This window comes from Bos grunniens, chromosome 1 (genome assembly GCF_055505025.1).
Source record: "Bos grunniens cultivar Pamir isolate PY7600 chromosome 1, Bosgru_T2T1.0, whole genome shotgun sequence".
Lineage (NCBI taxonomy): Eukaryota > Metazoa > Chordata > Mammalia > Artiodactyla > Bovidae > Bos > Bos grunniens.
In genome coordinates this window covers 79,833,388-79,851,963 of record NC_141165.1, presented here as the reverse complement: position 1 = coordinate 79,851,963, position 18,576 = coordinate 79,833,388, and the positions used below count along the sequence as shown (strand labels likewise).

General features: G+C 39.8%; 1 protein-coding gene across 23 annotated transcripts in view; it reads right to left on the bottom strand.

The window, feature by feature from the left end:
* TP63 (tumor protein p63) overlaps positions 1 to 18,576 on the bottom strand; it is a 271,926-nt gene that overhangs the window by 57,694 nt on the left and 195,656 nt on the right. The window lies entirely within an intron of this gene.

Here is an 18,576-nt window from a genome sequence, read left to right as displayed (position 1 = left end):
GAGATTCCTTAAAAAACTGGAAATAGAACTGCCTTATGATCCAGCAATCCCACTGCTGGGCATACACACCGAGGAAACAAGAATTGAAAGAGACACATGTACCCCAATGTTCATCACAGCACTGTTTATAATAGCCAGGACATGGAAGCAACCTAGATGTCCATCAGCAGATGAATGGATAAGAAAGCAGTGGTACATATACACAGTGGAGTATTACTCAGCCATTAAAAAGAATACATTTGAATCAGTTCTAATGAGGTGGATGAAACTGGAGCCTATTATACAGAGTGAAATAAGCCAGAAAGAAAAACACTAATACAGTATATTGACACATATATATGGAATTTAGAAAGATGGTAACGATAACCCTATATGCGAGACAGCAAAAGAGACACAGATGTATAGAACAGTCTTTTGGATTCTGTGGGAGAGGGAGAGGGTGGGATGATATGGGAGAATGGCATTGAAACATGTACATTATCACATGTGAAATGAATCGCCAGTCCAGGTTCGATGCATGATACAGGGTGCTCGGGGCTGGTGCACTGGGATGACCCAGAGGGATGGGATGGGGAGGGAGGTGGGAGGGGGGGTTCAGGATGGGGAACTCATGTACAACCACGGCAGATTCATGTCAGTGTATGGCAAAACCAATACAATATTGTAAAGTAAAATAAATAAATAAAACTGAGATTAAACAAATAAATAAAATAAATTAAAAAAATAAACAAATCTGGATGCTCCCCAGTAATACAAGAAGATATAATTATCTGTGGAGTGAAAAATTTTCTAGCAGCAACCATGGTGGATAGAGAATTCCTACCCCTCACTCCACTGGAGAAACCTAGTTTCATTCTGTAACAGACAGTTGAGAGAACAGACTCAGAAGAAAGGTCACACCAGAAGTCAGCAATGGGACAGGTTAGAATCTGTGACTCCTAACTTCCTTCAAACCCCATGATTTTTTTCACTGTGAACCATTTCTATATCTCTTCTAAGAATCTGTGATGCAGGCTCATCAGAGGGCCTCCTCAGCGCATGCACACACACACACACACACACACACAGAGTAGGTGAGAAATGATATAGCCAACCACCAGCTTCCCTTCAATGCCACAGTGGCATTCCTGCCTGACCATGCCACACTCCAGGGCACAGCTCTGGGTTTCAGCAGGCACTTACCCTTAAGGGACAGAAAGTGTCTTCTGTCCCCCTCAGGGTGACTCATTGTTCCTAACAGCCAGCAAAGCCCTGGACTTCTACATCTGTAATGCCTCTCCCCTCAGGAAACCCAACCTGATGCCCTGCTCCTCTCTCAGCTCCAACCTCAGCATATCAATAAGGCAGCCTTGGGTCACTAAGGCATCAGTCCTGTGCAGACCTCATGCAGGCCACAGCCCACCAGGAATGTGTCCTGCTCCCTGGACACTGTCTCACACTGTGGATCCGAAACTAGCAGGAGTCCCTCCCCAGTGGCTGTCCTTCTTCTACCCCTGGATGCTAGAGTTGAAGGTTACTGTCTACATTTCCACACACATGTTCTGGTTCTCTTTTAAAATGACTCCCAGTACACGGTTACTAATCCTCTGGTCATGCTGAAGGTTGTGTCTTTCTAGTGAGCAGAAACACATTTAGAACCTGTTGACTGCTGGAAACACTTAAAGCCCTAACCCTACTGAATGGCTCGGGCACCGTTTGCAAGATGACACCAATCATATCTGTTTTCTTTTGTTAGATTCATTACTCATTTTGGACTTTCACTAGCAAATAAACCCTAAAAGTGAACCCTCTATGCCATTCTTTTTAATGTGTTTCATTAAACGCACATTAATGTGAATCATTTTAATCTGTGAGATACTCTTTTTACTGAAAGGCTAGAGGGACCAGTCTTAGGAGAAGAGATGGGAGAATATGTCCAGACCAGTGGCGGGTAACCACATCTACTGATTTCTATAAATGACACCATCACTCATTCATTTGTGGAGTCTGTCAGAGTTTATAGAACATTTTCATACATGCTATTCATTTAATTCTAATTTTATGAGAAAATCATCTTTATCCCCTTTCTGTTGATGAAGAATCAGAGGCTCAAGTAGGTAAACTAGTTTGCTCACAACAGCAACAAAAAAAAAGATAGAAGACAGGGTCAAGCCTCTAGTCTAGGTTTTAATGTCAAACCCAGGGCAGTTACTGTACATGTACACACATCAGATGGTGTACTGAATAATGCCTCCCTGCATTTACAGAGCCTGTGCTCTGTTCAAGTCACCATATTACATGCAAGGATGGGGGCAAGTCCCTATCTTCCAGAAATTTACCACTTGGGAAAAAACAATATACATATAAATACAGCTGGCACAAGCAGAATATAAAATTAAGACATACAAAGAAAGAAAAATACCGAAGATTTCTGACTTTAAAAATCACAAGTTACTGAGAGGACCTGAATTTTTTTTTTCACCTAACAAGGACGTAGGCTGATGAACATTGCACTAAATACCCTCTAAACTCTCTGGGGGCATATCTCCCCCATTTCTCTTTCTCTCTCTCACACACGCATAGAGTTAAACTATTTTTAGAATATCAAGAGTTCAACAGTTTTTTCTATTGAGAGGAAAAAAGAAACAAGTCAATAAATTCCTAAAACAAATGAACAGCTTCCAATCTCAAGTTTCAATTAGTAGACTGAATTATTACTAGACATTCACTATTTTGAGGATTACTTCAGAGAAAATAAAAATTTAAGAATCTGTACCTTTCAATGAACCACACCATTCACCATCTTGAATGCTCAAATATGCTGATACAGCTGCAGGAAGAGGACCATATTCGACATCTTTTAAAAAATAAGCTAATACGTATTGACAATAACTTAGCAGATATTATTACTCTCAGCTGCCAGATAAATGAATCAAGACTCAGAAAGATTAAATAAGTTGCCCATCTTTCAGAACTTCCAAATGGCAGGGCCAGGTCCAATTCCATGCCCCTTGATGGCTACCTGTGGCTCCTAACTTGCACAGTGAAAGCACAGGGTGCTAGGGAAGCAACAGTCTCACCCCCTGCAAAGCCCTGTTGTGGCACCCACGTGATGCAGCCCTCCAAGCCTCAAGCTCCTCATCTCTAAGATGGAAGATAATGCTACCGCTCATCATAAGTTTGTCAGGAGGGCTAAAAGGGGGAAAGCCTGCAGTATCTACAGCCCAGTTCTGAGTCCCAGATAAATGCTTGATAAAAAGGAGCTCTCAACATATCACTGTGTTAAGTTTGCTTTACTGCGAGACCACTGACCAGCATAATTATTTAAGTGACACAAAGGATTTTCAAAAGAAACTTCTAAAGATTAATCTTTGACTCAAGTCCTAGCTAACATACGGGAAGAGCTAACATATGGGAAGATACGTTTTGGGGTGAATCAGGAAACAAAAAAAGAAAGATGGAAAGAAAAAATCGGAAGGCTGGTTTTAGCACAATAACTGACATCAATAAAACTGATTCTTCTTTTTATTTCTGAGGTTCCTACAGTATTTAAACTGTAATCCTACTGTTTTGTGATTAGCAAAGGGTTTTAAATCACTCCATGAAAGAGGTCCAACACTAATTGTTGAAAATCATTGTTACTCTGCTATTTTATATCCTTCATTCCTTTCACCTCAGAGAACTGGATGCCCAGGTGTAAATACAATAGGATTTAAAAATGAGGGAAATGAGTAGCAAATCGATTTCAAAATATAAACAGAGGCCATGTTTGCTGAGCTCCTTCGATTTACTATGTTTTCATTACACTTTTTTAAGTATGCTACGATGCATTTGAGAAAAGTTTAGAAGACTTTAGGGTTCCTTCAACTACAGCTCTCCTTAAGTTTCCAAGTGAACAACAATGAAATGAATTTCATTCAAGGTTACACCATCTTAGAGGCAAACTGCTGAGTTTCTTTATTTCACATAAATACAGAAAGTCAGCATGCTGAAATACTGAGATCCCAGGAGTATTGTTAAGATACTGCCAGAAAGGAAAGGTGTAACTTAATAAATTAGATCAGATTTGCTGTTCAACACCTTTAATCCAAGCCTTAGAACTCTGGCTCTCCTCCACCTTTTTAAATAAATCCATAAGAACTAAAATAATTTTGCAATGTCTATTTCCATACTGGGTAATTAGGGACTGTGAAGGCCATGGATACGTATGTGTCTTGTTTGCTAGGGGTGGGGATAGGAAGTGGTAAGTAGGAAAGAGATTTAAACAAACTTTTACCTCTACTTACAACACCTCTTAACAGCTTATCATAATGTTACTTCTATTTCTTTTAGAGTTCATTTGTTGAAGATGGAAACATGCTTCGTCTTGCTCCCTTTTTCTGCATTCTTCATACACTTAATATTCTAATTAGCCCCAAAAGGGAAAAGAGTGCAACCTGTCTTAGTTACACCTTGGATTTATAGAGTGTATCTATTAAAATATTTTAGAAATAACAAGAAAAATAATTAAACAACCCTGTTAAGAGAAGCTCCCATCACCAACAAATCTAAAACATTACCAGGAAGGAAATAGATATGACACTCTTAGAAGGAGAAAAGACGGAGGAATGGAAGACAGGGAAGGAGGGGACCATGGAGGGAGGAGAGGAGGAGAGAGAGAGGAAAGGAGGGAAGAAAGAGGCCCAAGAAGTTGTGGAGGACAGTGTGATAGCTTAGCTTATATTTAAACTCATGGGACTTCTCTGGTAGTCCAGTGGATACAACTGCACTTCCAATGCAGGGGACATGAGTTCAATCCCTGGTCAGGGAACTATGATCCTGCATGCCATGCAGTATGGCCAAAAACTTAAAATAAAAACTCATGTATAAACATTTATCACCTCATTAATGCTGAATTCAGTACAGTAAGAGGGATGAAAATCTCATTTCTGCTTAAAGAGTTGTTGTTTGAGCTGGGAATAGGATTGCCAGATACAATTCAGCACACACAGTTAAACTTAACTTCAAAACCAATAAATCATTTTTTAACATAAGTATATCACAAATATGGCATGGAGTATACTTAAGGTAAAAAAAATGTGTTTATCTGAAACTCATATTTAACTGGACTTCTTAGATTTTTTTTTTTTTTGGTTAAATCTGGCAACCCTAACTGGGAGTAATCTATAGAAGTTTTCTTAAATTTTTATTATTAAAACTTCATATTACTGAACCCCATACCTATCTTCCACAGTTATTAAAATTTTGCCAATCTTGCTTCAGCATCCAGGAGATTATGACAGGCAGGAAAGAGGGAAGAAAAAGAGGAATATCCTGGACAGAGGGAACAGCAGGAGATCAGGTATGGGGGTTGAAAAACAAAACAAAAATCATCTTCTTCTGATGCCCGACTGTGGGTCACAGCATAGATTTGGAATCCTAGCCTACATGAAGAACACAATCCTCACAGACATAGAAGGCTTGCTCTCCTGTGTACCAATTTAGTGTGTATTCTCAAGAAAAGTTACATAACTCTATCTGAGAAGTGAGGATAATATTTCCTATCTTGACAGGTTTGTTATAAGGATTAAATGTGATGATATATATGTGCATGTGTGCTGAAAAACAAAAAAAAAAATTATAAACAGAAAGGGATTATTGTTATTAGTGGGAGACTGGGCCAGAAAGGAACACTTTGATCAGAGCACGTCATGCTTAGAGGTCAGTGTGAAGTTGCTGACAATAGGCCATCTACCATCCTTGATTTGTGTGTTGGAAAGAACCCTTTGTCTGACCCTGAAGAGGAGGAGCTAGGGGGGAGCAGAGTTGGGGCCAAGTGTGCTAGATGAACCAGAGGTCTGTGTGCTTCCTACAGTATGGACCACTGAGAACAGGGCTGAGACGTGTTGCCAAAACAGTTATCAGCAAGATGTCGCTGACTCTAAGACTCTGGGGGAGTGAGATGAGAGATAGCGGCTGCTGCTGCTGCTGCTAAGTCGCTTCAGTCGTGTCCGACTCTGTGCGACCCCACAGACGGCAGCCCATCAGGCTCCCCCGTCCCTGGGATTCTCCAGGCAAGAACACTGGAGTGGGTTGCCATTTCCTTCTCCAATGCATGAAAGTGAAAAGTCAAAGTCGCTCAGTCGTGTCTGACTCTTAGCGACCTCATGGACTGCAGACTACCAGGCTTCTCCGTTTGTGGGATTTTCCAGGCAAGAGTACTGGAGTGGGATGCCACTGCCATTGTGGCATTCATTGGTTAATTGATAGAATTATTTCTGCATGTCCAACCTAATACTTCCCAGTGCTAAAAGGTATTTTCTAAACAAATCCATCTCCCTAAATGAAGTTGCCCTTAATAAATGCTGATGACTCTTGCAAACCTCTAACACTCTGGGCAATTCAGTTTCATATTATATGCCAACTGAAATCAGAAAATCTACTCTTCAGAGAGTAATTCCTGACATTTTAGTTGTACATGTATATCTGATTTATCTCCTCAGATGAACCAAATTTAAAAAAAGAATCTCTTCTTCCAAAATTGACGTTTTCCTGAATGTAGAATGTGAATAGTATCAAGGGTGAAACCTCTTGAAAACAGCAAGTACTCATGGAAATAAACCACTATCCAATCAAAGAAATGTACATTGTGAGTACTTCCTTTGAAGATATATCTGCTGACAGTAACATCTGATTATTAAGCCAAATCTTCCCTAACTCACTTTTACAAATATCTTAGAATGGTTTGAACCCAGATTTGCTCAGCTTGCAAGCAAACAGCTGCTAACAGAATGGGGACTAAGCAAGCAGTAAGAATGTACTGCAGTGCTTTCATTATGCTCACTCTATCTGAGATATCAGGCAGTTGGTATATGCACACACAGTCAGTATTTCCACTCATTTTATCCTTCTGGCCACCTGATTCATCTCCACTGGGACTCAGCTCCAGCCCCTACCCCAAAAAATGCTCAATGATTCCCAACCAGAGGACTAAGGGCAGAGAGCTGGCAAAGATCATCTGTTTTAAAGGCTTTCATAACCTACAATTTATTCCTCCCTCTTTTAACCTGTTTGCATCAGGAGTTGAAGTTTATCAAATTTAACCATCTATCTGTATTCTCTAAAACTATATGTCACTGTGACATATAGTTTAGCTTCCTAAGCTTTTCAGAATCTGAGAAAGTAAAGCTCAATGGAATTTAACCTGAAAATCCTATAACTCTACATGTGGGATCCCAATCTGGGTACGAGACTGGGCTCCACCAAGGTCACAGCAAATGAGGGACATATCAGATTAAGAACTCCAGGTTTCTTTCTCACAGGACCCTTTTCATGGGACCAGACCACACATCTCTAGCCCAATCAAGATTAAAATATTTTAATCTTGCTGCATGATTCAGCTCTCAAAGTTGAAAACTGTGTAAACTTTAACAAGTTTAGCAAAAAGAAAAAGGGACAAAATTTTAAGAAATCAACATCTAATTATTATATTTGAACAAAATATCAAAATAAACATGATTTTTTAAAAAAAAGAATGTTCCATTCTAAGCAGATATTTAGGAATTATATTCCAATGGGGCAGGGACAGAGAAGGAAGAAAGGGTGCGCTTGCTCTGTTTAGTGTACCAAACACTCTCATCAAACTAGTTGGATTATGATCTTAATCACTAACATCAATGAAAGCAACCTACAAGTTCAGGAACCTACTCCCCAATTGCTAGGAAGGATTTGTTCTGCAGCAGCAGCAGCAGCAGCAGAACAGTCAGAGAGAGACACACATAGAACTTACAGGGAATGAGTGGTCTTTTACTTCGTTGCTTTTCAGGAGAAATCTCTAATGGAAAATTCCTGATTTAGACCAAGAGGAGCAGGAGCAATCCCATAAATTTGAAAGGCACAAAACCTACTGCCTTCACCTCCTAGTATCAAGTGGGTAAGCATAAGAACCTATGTTTTCGAAATAGAATGTGGATAAATTCTCATCAAGTCTCTCCTCTCCAAAACTTAAAAAAAAAAAAAAAAAAAAGTCAGACTATCAAAGCACTGTCAGTGCCAGTAAAACACATCATTAAGGTGAGTAATTTTCCTGTTTACTTCAAACACTTTTTTTCCCAAACTCAAACCTGGGCAGGTCTGATCAGGTAAGGCTTTGGAACCAGTAAAAGCGTCCCCAATTTCTACATAAACGCTGCAGGCCATGGGCAAGAACAAGTCTCAACTGAGCACTCCACAGTAGTCAAGCTTCCCGGCGCCTCCGGTCTTGTCTCCCTCATTCCTTACAAGTATCGTCATGTCTCTTAACCTTCAAAATCTGTTTTATCTGCAATACACATACACACATGCACACACACATACCACTTGTTTTCTTCCTTCTACCTGCAATTAATATATCTGTACATTCTGAACAAAACTTCTTCAGGATGATTCTTTATTTCCCATGCATCTTTCAAAATAAAATATTTTCCACTTGAATTTATGGATTTTTCATGTGAAGACAAATGGTAGAGTGCAAAAGAATCATTCTTTTCTAATGGCTAAAACGGATCTGGTTTCAAAACCCAGTGGAGCAGAGACCTAACTTTTTGATTTTTTTTTTTTTCTTTAGGGAAACAGTTACTATTTTAAACAAATGCCTTCAAGATCTACCTTCTATGCAAATATATCTACAACTCAGTTTGTGTTTTCCTTCTTAAAAGAAAAAAAAATTAAGAGAAAAATTGCTATTTTTAAGGTTAGATTAATCTTTCAAATTGGTTTGAAATCTTTCAAATCCTATCTAAGGAAACAGGAAGGTAGAGTTACAGTTTAGTCCTAGTTCTATTTTGTGTATGTGGACAGATCAGTAGATCTTGAGTTGACTTCCCAGTCTATAAAACAGAGCATTAAAAAATATCCCGAGACCACAGCGATATTATGAGTTCTACTGCTTGCGGAGCACTCTGCATTCTTTGGGTGAGAGGTGTTGGGCTACTTATGAAGACACTGCACTTACATAATCCTAAACATGGTCGCCAATTGGGAAGGTAGTTTTCAAGCCAAAGGCACAATGTTTTCTTTATACTTAGATATGAACTTATTTGCATATCAGTCTGAAGTTCTCATTTGCTTCTGTTCATTCACCCTGCTTTCTTCTTGATACCATCACTGTCACTACTTCTGCTTTCTCCCACATATTTTAATTGTTTTAGGTACCACAGGGAGTGGAGAGAAAATGAAATAATGATCTAGGGTTAAAACTGAGTGGAAGTTCGTATTATTCCCCTACCCCAGGGGCAGGGAGATGGATGCAAAGTAAAGGAACCAGGAGTAGAAGGCTTTAGCAAAACTAATTTCATTTACTGTTTATCAATAGGGAATCAGGAAAGATCCAGTCTGTCTTGCTCTCTTTATCTCATTAGAAGTGTTTAAATTGGGGTAGGCAAAATGACAGCTATAAAATAGTAACAGCCATGAGATAATGAAAACCAAGATAATAACAGGAAGGACCCTTCATTCAAGGGTCATTCACTTCTGGATTGATAGCATTGCTTTGCTATTTTTGGCTAGATGATATCAGGCCTAGAAAGATACATACCTCTGCATCTGTAAAATGTGAATATTATTCACCTACCTTGCAGAATTCTTATATGAATCAGTTATTATAATATTAAGTGCCTTGTGGAGCTCGTGACCTGATGCTCAATAAATGGTACCTAGCAATTCATTTCCACTATCTGCATTTTGGAACTGGTCATCAGTTCCTAACTCCTGACACCATAACATCATATTCATAGGAACAAGCATAACTGACTATATGATCAGGGGTAAAATTTTAAGTCAAACATTATGTTTCATTAAAAAAGGAGAGAAGAAGCAAACGGGTTTTTATTTTACCCTCCCTTGCTAGGTCATTACTGTAACTTTGGTTTTAGCTGGTAAGTAGTCTCCAGTTCCAGTTACTGTGTCTGAGTTGTACCAGAGCTACTGCACCTGAGCCATCTACTCAGGACAGTTGGGCTTGAGCAAACTCCTTGAAGTCAGGAAATTAGCTCTAATAGCTGTCCATCTGCCAGTCCCTGGGGTTGATTATGAGAACAGTATAAGGACTTCTCTGGCAGTCCAATGGTTAAGACTACTTGCAGTTAATGCAGGAGTGGATGCAGGGGGGAGGGGGTCTGATCCCTGGTTGAAGAACTAAGAACTACATGCCAGGTAGTGTGGCATTTATTTTATTTTATTTTTTTAAGGAAGATAGCGCCATCTTTCCTGTCTCTAGGAGGACAGGAGAGTCTCACTTTGGTGAGACTCCTTTAAAAAAAAAAGGATAGTGTAGCCCATCATGCCCTATACAGAGAATACAAAGCTAACTTCCATGTTTTTCATTCACCAATCACTTAGTAAAACCTACTGAGAAAAAGAAATTAGAACAATCACATGGTTTGAAGATTCATTTTTCCTAATGAGAACGTGATAGCTTTAATGCACACCTAGCTCCAAGCCAAAAAATAAAATGCAAGCCCTATGGATTGTAAATTAAAAATTACTACCTATCAGCCAAATGCCCGCTTCTTTAATTATAGTGTTCCTGTAACAGAGGAATAAAATGAGGAGGCGGGAGGAGGCTCAAACAGTGCAAATGTGGAATGGGCTTGCACTGCTCTTGTAACATGAGCACTTGACCAGAAAGCAGAGTCCTAACTCCACGACCTAGTATCTGGAGATAGACTCCTCACCTTCCCTGTGAGCTTCCGTATCCTCCTCCTACACTGGAAGATGAGGGTAATGCACTAAACATGGAGTGCTGTTGAGACGCTCACACCGTGGAAGTTAAAATAATCTGTACATTGCAGATGCATACACAAAACCAAGACTTACAAAGATCATTTAAGAAACATCTTCAAAGAGAATGGCAAAATTTTCTGCCTACTTAAACTACCCTCTGCAATAGATTGATACTTAAGCCAATCAACTGGGTGGAAAACTAATAATAAAGCTAACTAACCCATGTGGAAATATTTCATAGGCGCAGAGAGAACTCAGGAGCCAAGAGACCTCAACCAGATAAATAACTACTATCTACGTCAAAATTACAAGGATTTTTGTTGCTGTCGTCAGAGTGAGAGCCTGTTCTCACCTCACTAGACTCTGAACTCCTATCAGTTTTCACTTCAGGGGAAGCTGGCAGCATTGCTATCGGAAAGAGAAACCACACAGACAACAGAAGGCCAGGCTGTTCCTCTGAGTTAGCACGTCAGGACTATCTCATCCAGAAAAAGCTGGCATAGGAACTTTGGTTTTTCTTCCCCTGCCCCATTTCCCTAGTAATATAGGAGAACAATTTTACACAGTGGTTTAAACCTTACAGAGTCCTATATTATTCTGCATCTCAATTGCTCCAGATCTTGTAAGTGATGTTCACTCCACTTTTACACATTCATTCCTTGTTCCAGTAATGTTTATAGAACATGCTCTCTTATTCCTTTGATGCCCAGAAAAATACCTTATTTTTTCTTAATGCCCATATTAATTTGGTTCTTTTACTATAACTATAAATACACCTACAATTATGATTATAGATCCTCAGTTGTCTTCTCAGCCAAAACACTGAATTCTAGATGAAGAATTCATATTTATCTTTCACTCAAGTAGTTAAGTATAACAAAAGTAGAAAAATCTTGCATGCTTTGGAAAGGGAAATGACACATACACAAAACAGGCAAATGAAAAATATATTTGAGATTAATACATATATCACTAAAGTGTGTGATAAAACATTAGGAAAGAAAAGATGCTGATGAGTTCAACTCCTGTCACTAAACTAGAAGTTCTGCACTCCAATAAAATGAAGGTTCATATTGACCTTCCAGGTGGTTTTCAGAATTTTTTTTAATTTGATAAAATGAATTTTACTCTTAACCTTTGCCATGAAAATGGGAGTCACAATAAATCAAATTGAAAAGTAGATTAAAAAAATGTTATTTTGTTTTTCAAACCCATGAATTATCTACCCTTTGTATCAGGAACTATGATAGACTGATAAAAGTGGAGCTCTTAACTACAATTTGTAAATGTTTAGCTTTATTTACCTATAAGAGTCTCTGTCTAAACTTGAACTCCAGATATGCTGAACTGTTTTCAAGTCAACAATAGTTTCATGCTTTCTTACTTACTCCTCCCCCTTCCTATTCTAATCCCAGTAAATGGCCACTGGCCATTCTTTCCAAAGAACAAGAAAATGAAGACTGACCGTGTAGCTAATACGTTATCAGTATCAGTACTTCCCAAATTGTATAAAGAAAGATTATTATATAGCAGTGTGATGTGCCTGTTTAATGAAGTACAAATATACCCCCAAAAAACAGTTTATTCTGGCTAAAAAAAAAGTTAAGGCTACATTTTGATTTGCTAACGAAAGGACTAAAAGGGCTAATATTTGAAGAAAACTGTCAGAAAAGTATAGAGATCACTGACATTCAATTAAGAAGGATAAGGAACTAATTTTCAAAGAAGTTGTTTCAAACACTATCTAGATATAATTTTAATACATGCACTCCTCTCTAAGTCTTCCACTCCCTTCCTTAATATCTGGGTCAAATAATTAAGTGAAGGAGAAGGGGAAGCAGACTCTTTAAAAACAGACAGATTCTAACTTGTTTGCTTGCATCTAGCTTTCGGATCCAAATGCTTAAAACTCTTAATCATATTATACTTAAGTACCAGTTAGAGTACTCTCTGGAGTATACTTTTCAGAAAGAGTATATTCTAGGCACTAATGCAGGAAGAAACATTAAATTTATTTCCTGATCCCTCTTTTCAGATGCTTCGATTTCTAGGCAGGTGATTTACAAAGTCTTCCCTTTTGGTCCAGTTCCTACAGCTAGGTTTAGAAAAATAGTATCTGTCAAGAAAATGTTGGATTTTTATTTGGGCATCAGTAAAAGGAAAGCAGTTTTTTTAAAACAGTAAATATCCTTTGTAACAAATTTATCTCTAACACTCAGCAAAAAGGAATCGAGAGATTTTATAATTCAACTCACTGAACTGAACTGAAGGACAACCATAGGTTAAAGCACAAGTACATTTTTCCAGTTATTGATTTTGTAAAAGAGCATTGCTTTTTTTTTCATAACATGCTCCTTTTTCTTCTTCATTATACCCCAAACTAAAGTGAACGATGCTTCCATTTTCTGTGAGCTACAGACATATTTGTGAACGTTAGATATATTATTCTCAGGGGACAGATTGGTAAAGAACCCCCTTGCCAATGCAGGAGACGCAAGGGATGTGGGTTCAATTGATCTCTGGGTCAGGAAGATCCTGGGAGAAGGAAATGGCAACCCACTCCAGTATTGTTGCCAGGAAAATCCCATTGACAGTGGAGTCTGGTGGGCTACAGTCCATGGAGTCTCATAGAGGTGGACATGATGGAGCAATTGAGCACATGTGCATGCACACACACACACATACACACACACACACACACACGCACACACAGAGTGTTATATATTTTTACCCAGTAAACAGCCAAAAATGTTCATTCTTATATTTAGGATAAGAAATAGGAAGAAAGATTAAATATTTCACTATTTTTTTTTTCATAGATAAGGAAACTGATACCCAAAGCAGCAAAAAGACCTGGCCAAAGCCATCAAGCCAATCATTGGCTCCCTGGCCAGAGCATATCCTTCTTCAGCTGATAAAACTTCCTCTCAGACTCTTTCCATGCGAGACAGAAACAGAAGGGGCAGAAGGTGTTTCTTGATTTGGTCAACTACAGACATGTGTGTCCTCTTATACACAACTCTTTGACTCTTTGTGCTCAGTCATGTGCTTAGTTTGCAAACCCATGGACTGTAGCCTGCCAGGCTCCTCTGTCCATGGTATCTTACAGGCAAAAATACTGGAGTGGGCTGCCATATTCCTCTCCCAGGGGATCTTTCGGACCCAGGGATTGAAGTCATGTCTCTTGCACTTTCTGCATTGGCAGGCAGATTCTTTACTATTGGGCCATCTGGGAAGCCCCCACACAAATCAATAGGTTAAACAGCCAAGATGAGTACTAAGAGAAAAAAATAAAAGCATAACACCCAAAACTCCCCCAAATATTTGAGATATACTTGCTTTGACATGTTTATTGCTGCTGCTGCTGCTAAGTCGCTTCAGTCGTGTCCGACTCTGCGCAACCCCATAGACGGCAGCCCACCAGGCTCCCCCGTCCCTGGGATTCTCCAGGCAAGAACACTGGATTGGGTTGCCATTTCCTTCTCCAATGCATGAAAGTGAAAAGTCAAAGTGAAGTCACTCAGTAGTGTCCGACTCCCAGCGACCCCGTGGACTGCAGCCCACCAGGCTCCTCCGTCCATGGGATTCTCCAGGTAAGAGTACTGGAGTGGGGTGCCATTACTACCACAGTCTTAATAAGAAATAGCTCTAAAAACCATTGCGGAGGAAATTCTACAATTTTAGGAGTCAAAACAACCCCAATTATGGAAAGTGGGCTTCTGTCTCTGAAATACACACTGAAATTCCACTCCCAAGTCCACACTCACCTTCGTTTTCCCTTGCCTTATTTCATCTGAATTACTGTGATAACCTCCTAATCAGCCTGCCTGCCTTTAGTCTTCCCACCTCCACCCACTGTCATTATCTTCTTGAACTGGCATATGACGTCACCTCCACACTCAAGTCCTTCTGTGTTTCCTCAATGCCTGTAACATTGGAGACAAACTCCTTAGGATTCAGTGGCCTCTCCATCTGGTTCTCTAAACTTCCCTCCAGCTACATTTTCTGCTCCTGTCTAATTCCTCCAAACATGGCAAGGTCCAGGTATGCCAGACCCTTTCCTACTTCGAGACTTACACAACAAAGTTTTGTCTCCATGCCTTCGCTTACCTGAATCCTTTACCTGGAATGTCCTCTCTCTTTTTCCCCATTGAAAGACCCTGCTCATCTTTGGAGAGTCAACTTTAAATGTGAAGTCCCCTGTGAAGTTGAATAAATCAGTTTGTTTTCTCTGCTGCATCACACTTTGTTCAGACAAGGATATCATCTGACAAATATTTGTTGAGACCCATTATATTATATAACCCATTATATGCGCCAGCACTAAGATACAGAGATGAAAAGACAAAGGCACTACCTCTGAATTCACACAGTAATGGAGAGACAGACATGCTCTGCACTATGATTCTGAATACACGTACAAAAGTGTAATGAACATAAGAAAAGAAACTCCTTAGCATTTGTAGGGGGCAGGGAAGACACGTGGCAAGGGAAAGACTTCACCTACAATTAAGGCTTTCAGTGAGTTTTAAAGGCTGAGTAGTAGTCAGCCTGGCAGACAAGAAGGGTGGTGGATAGGGGGACATTCCAGACAGATTATAGCACCTGTCACACTGAATTACAGCAAGGTTTATCAGTTTGCCGTGATAGACTGTGAGCTTTCTGAAGAAGGGCTAACTTACCAATGAACAGGATTAGCCTACAGCATCAACTCTAAAAGTAACTAGCATGATTTAGGAAGGGACTCCTCAGTGACCAGCACTGGACTGAGGACTCCCACGCTGCACTCTCAATAACCTGCAAGGGAGATTATTCACACCTTAAAGAAGAGGAAATAGAGTCTCAGATGGGTCTGTTCCCTTGCTAACTCATAAACAGTAGAGTTTTGTCTGTTTTCTCAAAAGTGTACCTTCTGTGCTCAAGAAATGCACTTGGAAACTAAAGATGCGTTTCAGTGAATTGTAACAACTGAAACTTAAAGATAGGGGTCATCAACTTAGCCTCACCAAGGGCACCATGGTACACGTGTGCGCAGGCATTTGATACAAAATTTACAAAGCACCCAATGGAGAAATTTCATGACAGCCATGATAAATGTACACTTGCTCATCCCAGTTTGGGAGGGTGGTAATTCTGAAGGTTTAGAGAAGCTAAAATTTTAAATATTTCAAGAAAGAAATTTTAACAAAACATAAATTAAGCTTTTGAATGTGAAACAACACCTTCTCTAAGAAACTAATCAAATATAATCAACCCAGATTCATGTTGAGTGACAAAATGCTTCTGATTTTTCCAAGACAAAGAACAACGCATGTCTTTACCACACACAATATTTACAAAAACCTCAGAAAGTCTGCAAATATTTCGATTCATAAGGAAGAAAACTGTCATTACACTAAATTCCCTTTTAGAAGTTCAAAGTTTTTATTAATATTAAAAAGAAGCACTAAAAATAATTTGGAAAATTCCCTTCCTATTTTTCTTTCCATTTCCTTTTCTTACCTTTTTTGCTCTTTTCACCACTGTAGCTCATGCCTTTGACAGAATGAAAAAAGAAGAAGGGACAAAAGAAGGGAAAACAGGAGGGGCTGCAGAAGTAGTGGGGAAGAACAGCTCTTCTGTGGGCTCTGAATATTTTTTAGAAATGACAGCACGCACCCCCAACCTTCTTCCCAGTAGGTGTGTCAAGAACCAGGTTGCTGCCGTAAAACCTGACTGCTTCTTGAAGAACAGAGATTTAAGTAGGTACATATGTAATGGCTACTAAAGCAACAAAACAAGCAGGCTTCTCATGACCCCACAGGTACTTTTGTAATGTAATTCTATATATGTAATTACAAGTGAAGTTGCTCAGTTGTGTCCGACTCTTTGCGACCCCATGGGCTGTAGCTTATCAGGCTCCTCTGTCCATGGGATTTTCCAGGCAAGACTGCTGGAGTGGATTGCCATTTCCTTCTCCAGGGGATCTTCCTGACTCAAGGATCAAACCTGGGTCTCCTGCATTGCAGGCAGACGCTTTACCATCTAAGCCACTATACATATATATGATCTGTATATGATAAACACAAAGGACAGAGAGGGATAGAGACAATTAAAAATCCTGCTGTTTAATTGACAGTGATAGTATTAAAGTTTATTCCACCCCCCATCACTGATTTCTTCTCCCTGTTATTTTCTCTTTGATTAAGTTTTGGACACTATCTCTGAGTACTTGTGAGCAAATATCCAGGTTCCTCACTCATGATTCTTTGCATAAAATCTCTACCATGAACATTCAAAAAACCGGAAACCATCATTTCTTTGTGCTTCTGGGATTAATAGGTGGATTTATGAATTATTCATGATACTCCTAATATTTTTACATCTGCTTCATTTTTGACAACTAGTTTTATAACCCTTGGGTCTATGTTAGCACTGCCCCCATAGCACAAGGGTACCTATTTTAACCACCAGGCTATCAACACATATATTTGTTATATGAAGGAATAACATTTTTAGAGGAATCCTCTAAAAGTTAATAAATCCTTTTAGAATTAGGCGTGTTTGAACAGGCAATAAAACACAAACAAGTCTTGGCCCTCTCGTATGCGGAACGGGTTGGTTACAGATGCTTCCTGCAAGCTACATCTTGCCTATTACAAGAACATTCATCTCCCAAGCACATCTTTTCACCTACTTTGCCTGAAGCAACACAAAGCACACCCAAAAAAAAAAAAATCACAGGATTTGTAAAAATATTATTGCTAATACTTAAAGAAACTCATACACTAATGTGACATCCTCACACAGGACAAGAACCAAACATGATTTCCAAAACACCACTTTCTGATGACGACTCAGTCTGCTTTTGCCCTGTGCAAGCTAATGACAGGAGGGGAGACTAACCCGGGTCTTCAGTTTTCTTACCGACAACACTGAGGCTGGGCCAGCACTGACTCACAAAGCCAGAGACATTAGCTCATGGCCGTGATTCAGTCATGAGAATTCTGACAGACAGGGGCCTCTCCCCACACAGGTGCTTCAAGGGGGAAATGAGTCCCTGGAAGCAATGACTTATGACCTAGGCACGGATGTTACTGTGTCAGGCCCTGAGAGAAGTGGGCAGTGCTGTTTGTGTGACAGCAGCCACCCTAATAGAAGACAATTGTTAGATGAGCCTTACAGAAAGGTCCTTATCTCTTGCAAGCAGCCCTCCCAATCAGTCCAGGAAAAGTGTGTGGGTTCTAGTCTACAGATTCCTTGGGTTCCTCCTCCACAGGGAGAGAGGAAAGGCAGAAGGCTCAAGTGTTTGGGAGCTAATAGGCTTTCAGCATTTATTACTGGGGGTGAGAGAGAACATCTAGGAAGTTTTGAAATAGGCTGTATAAGAATCACCTCATTCACCCAGTACCTTTAGCTTAGAGCTCAGAGTGAAAAGACACGAAATTTAATTTTGCAAAACAGGAAGCTGCAAGCCTTTCCTCCTGCCTCAATCCCAATGCAGCAGGAACAGTTTGCAGGAGGACAGATTTCTGAGTTTACAAACCACTTTCACCTCATTATCTCACTGGATGTTCACAACCAAATTTGGAGCGTAGGTGTCATTCCCCTCATTTTATGGATAAAAACAAGGGCTTCCCAGGTAAAGAATCTACCTGCCAATGCAGGAGATGCGAGTTTGATTCCTGGGTGGGAATGATACCCTAAAGGAGGAAATGGCAACCCACTCCAGTATTCTTGCCTGGGATAATCCCATGGACAGAGGGCCTAGGCAGGCCACAGTCCATGAGGTCACAAAGAGTCGGACAGGACTGCAGAAATTGAGCGTGATGGATAAGAACACTGAGGCACCAGGGAGGTTAAGCGATTTACAGAGGG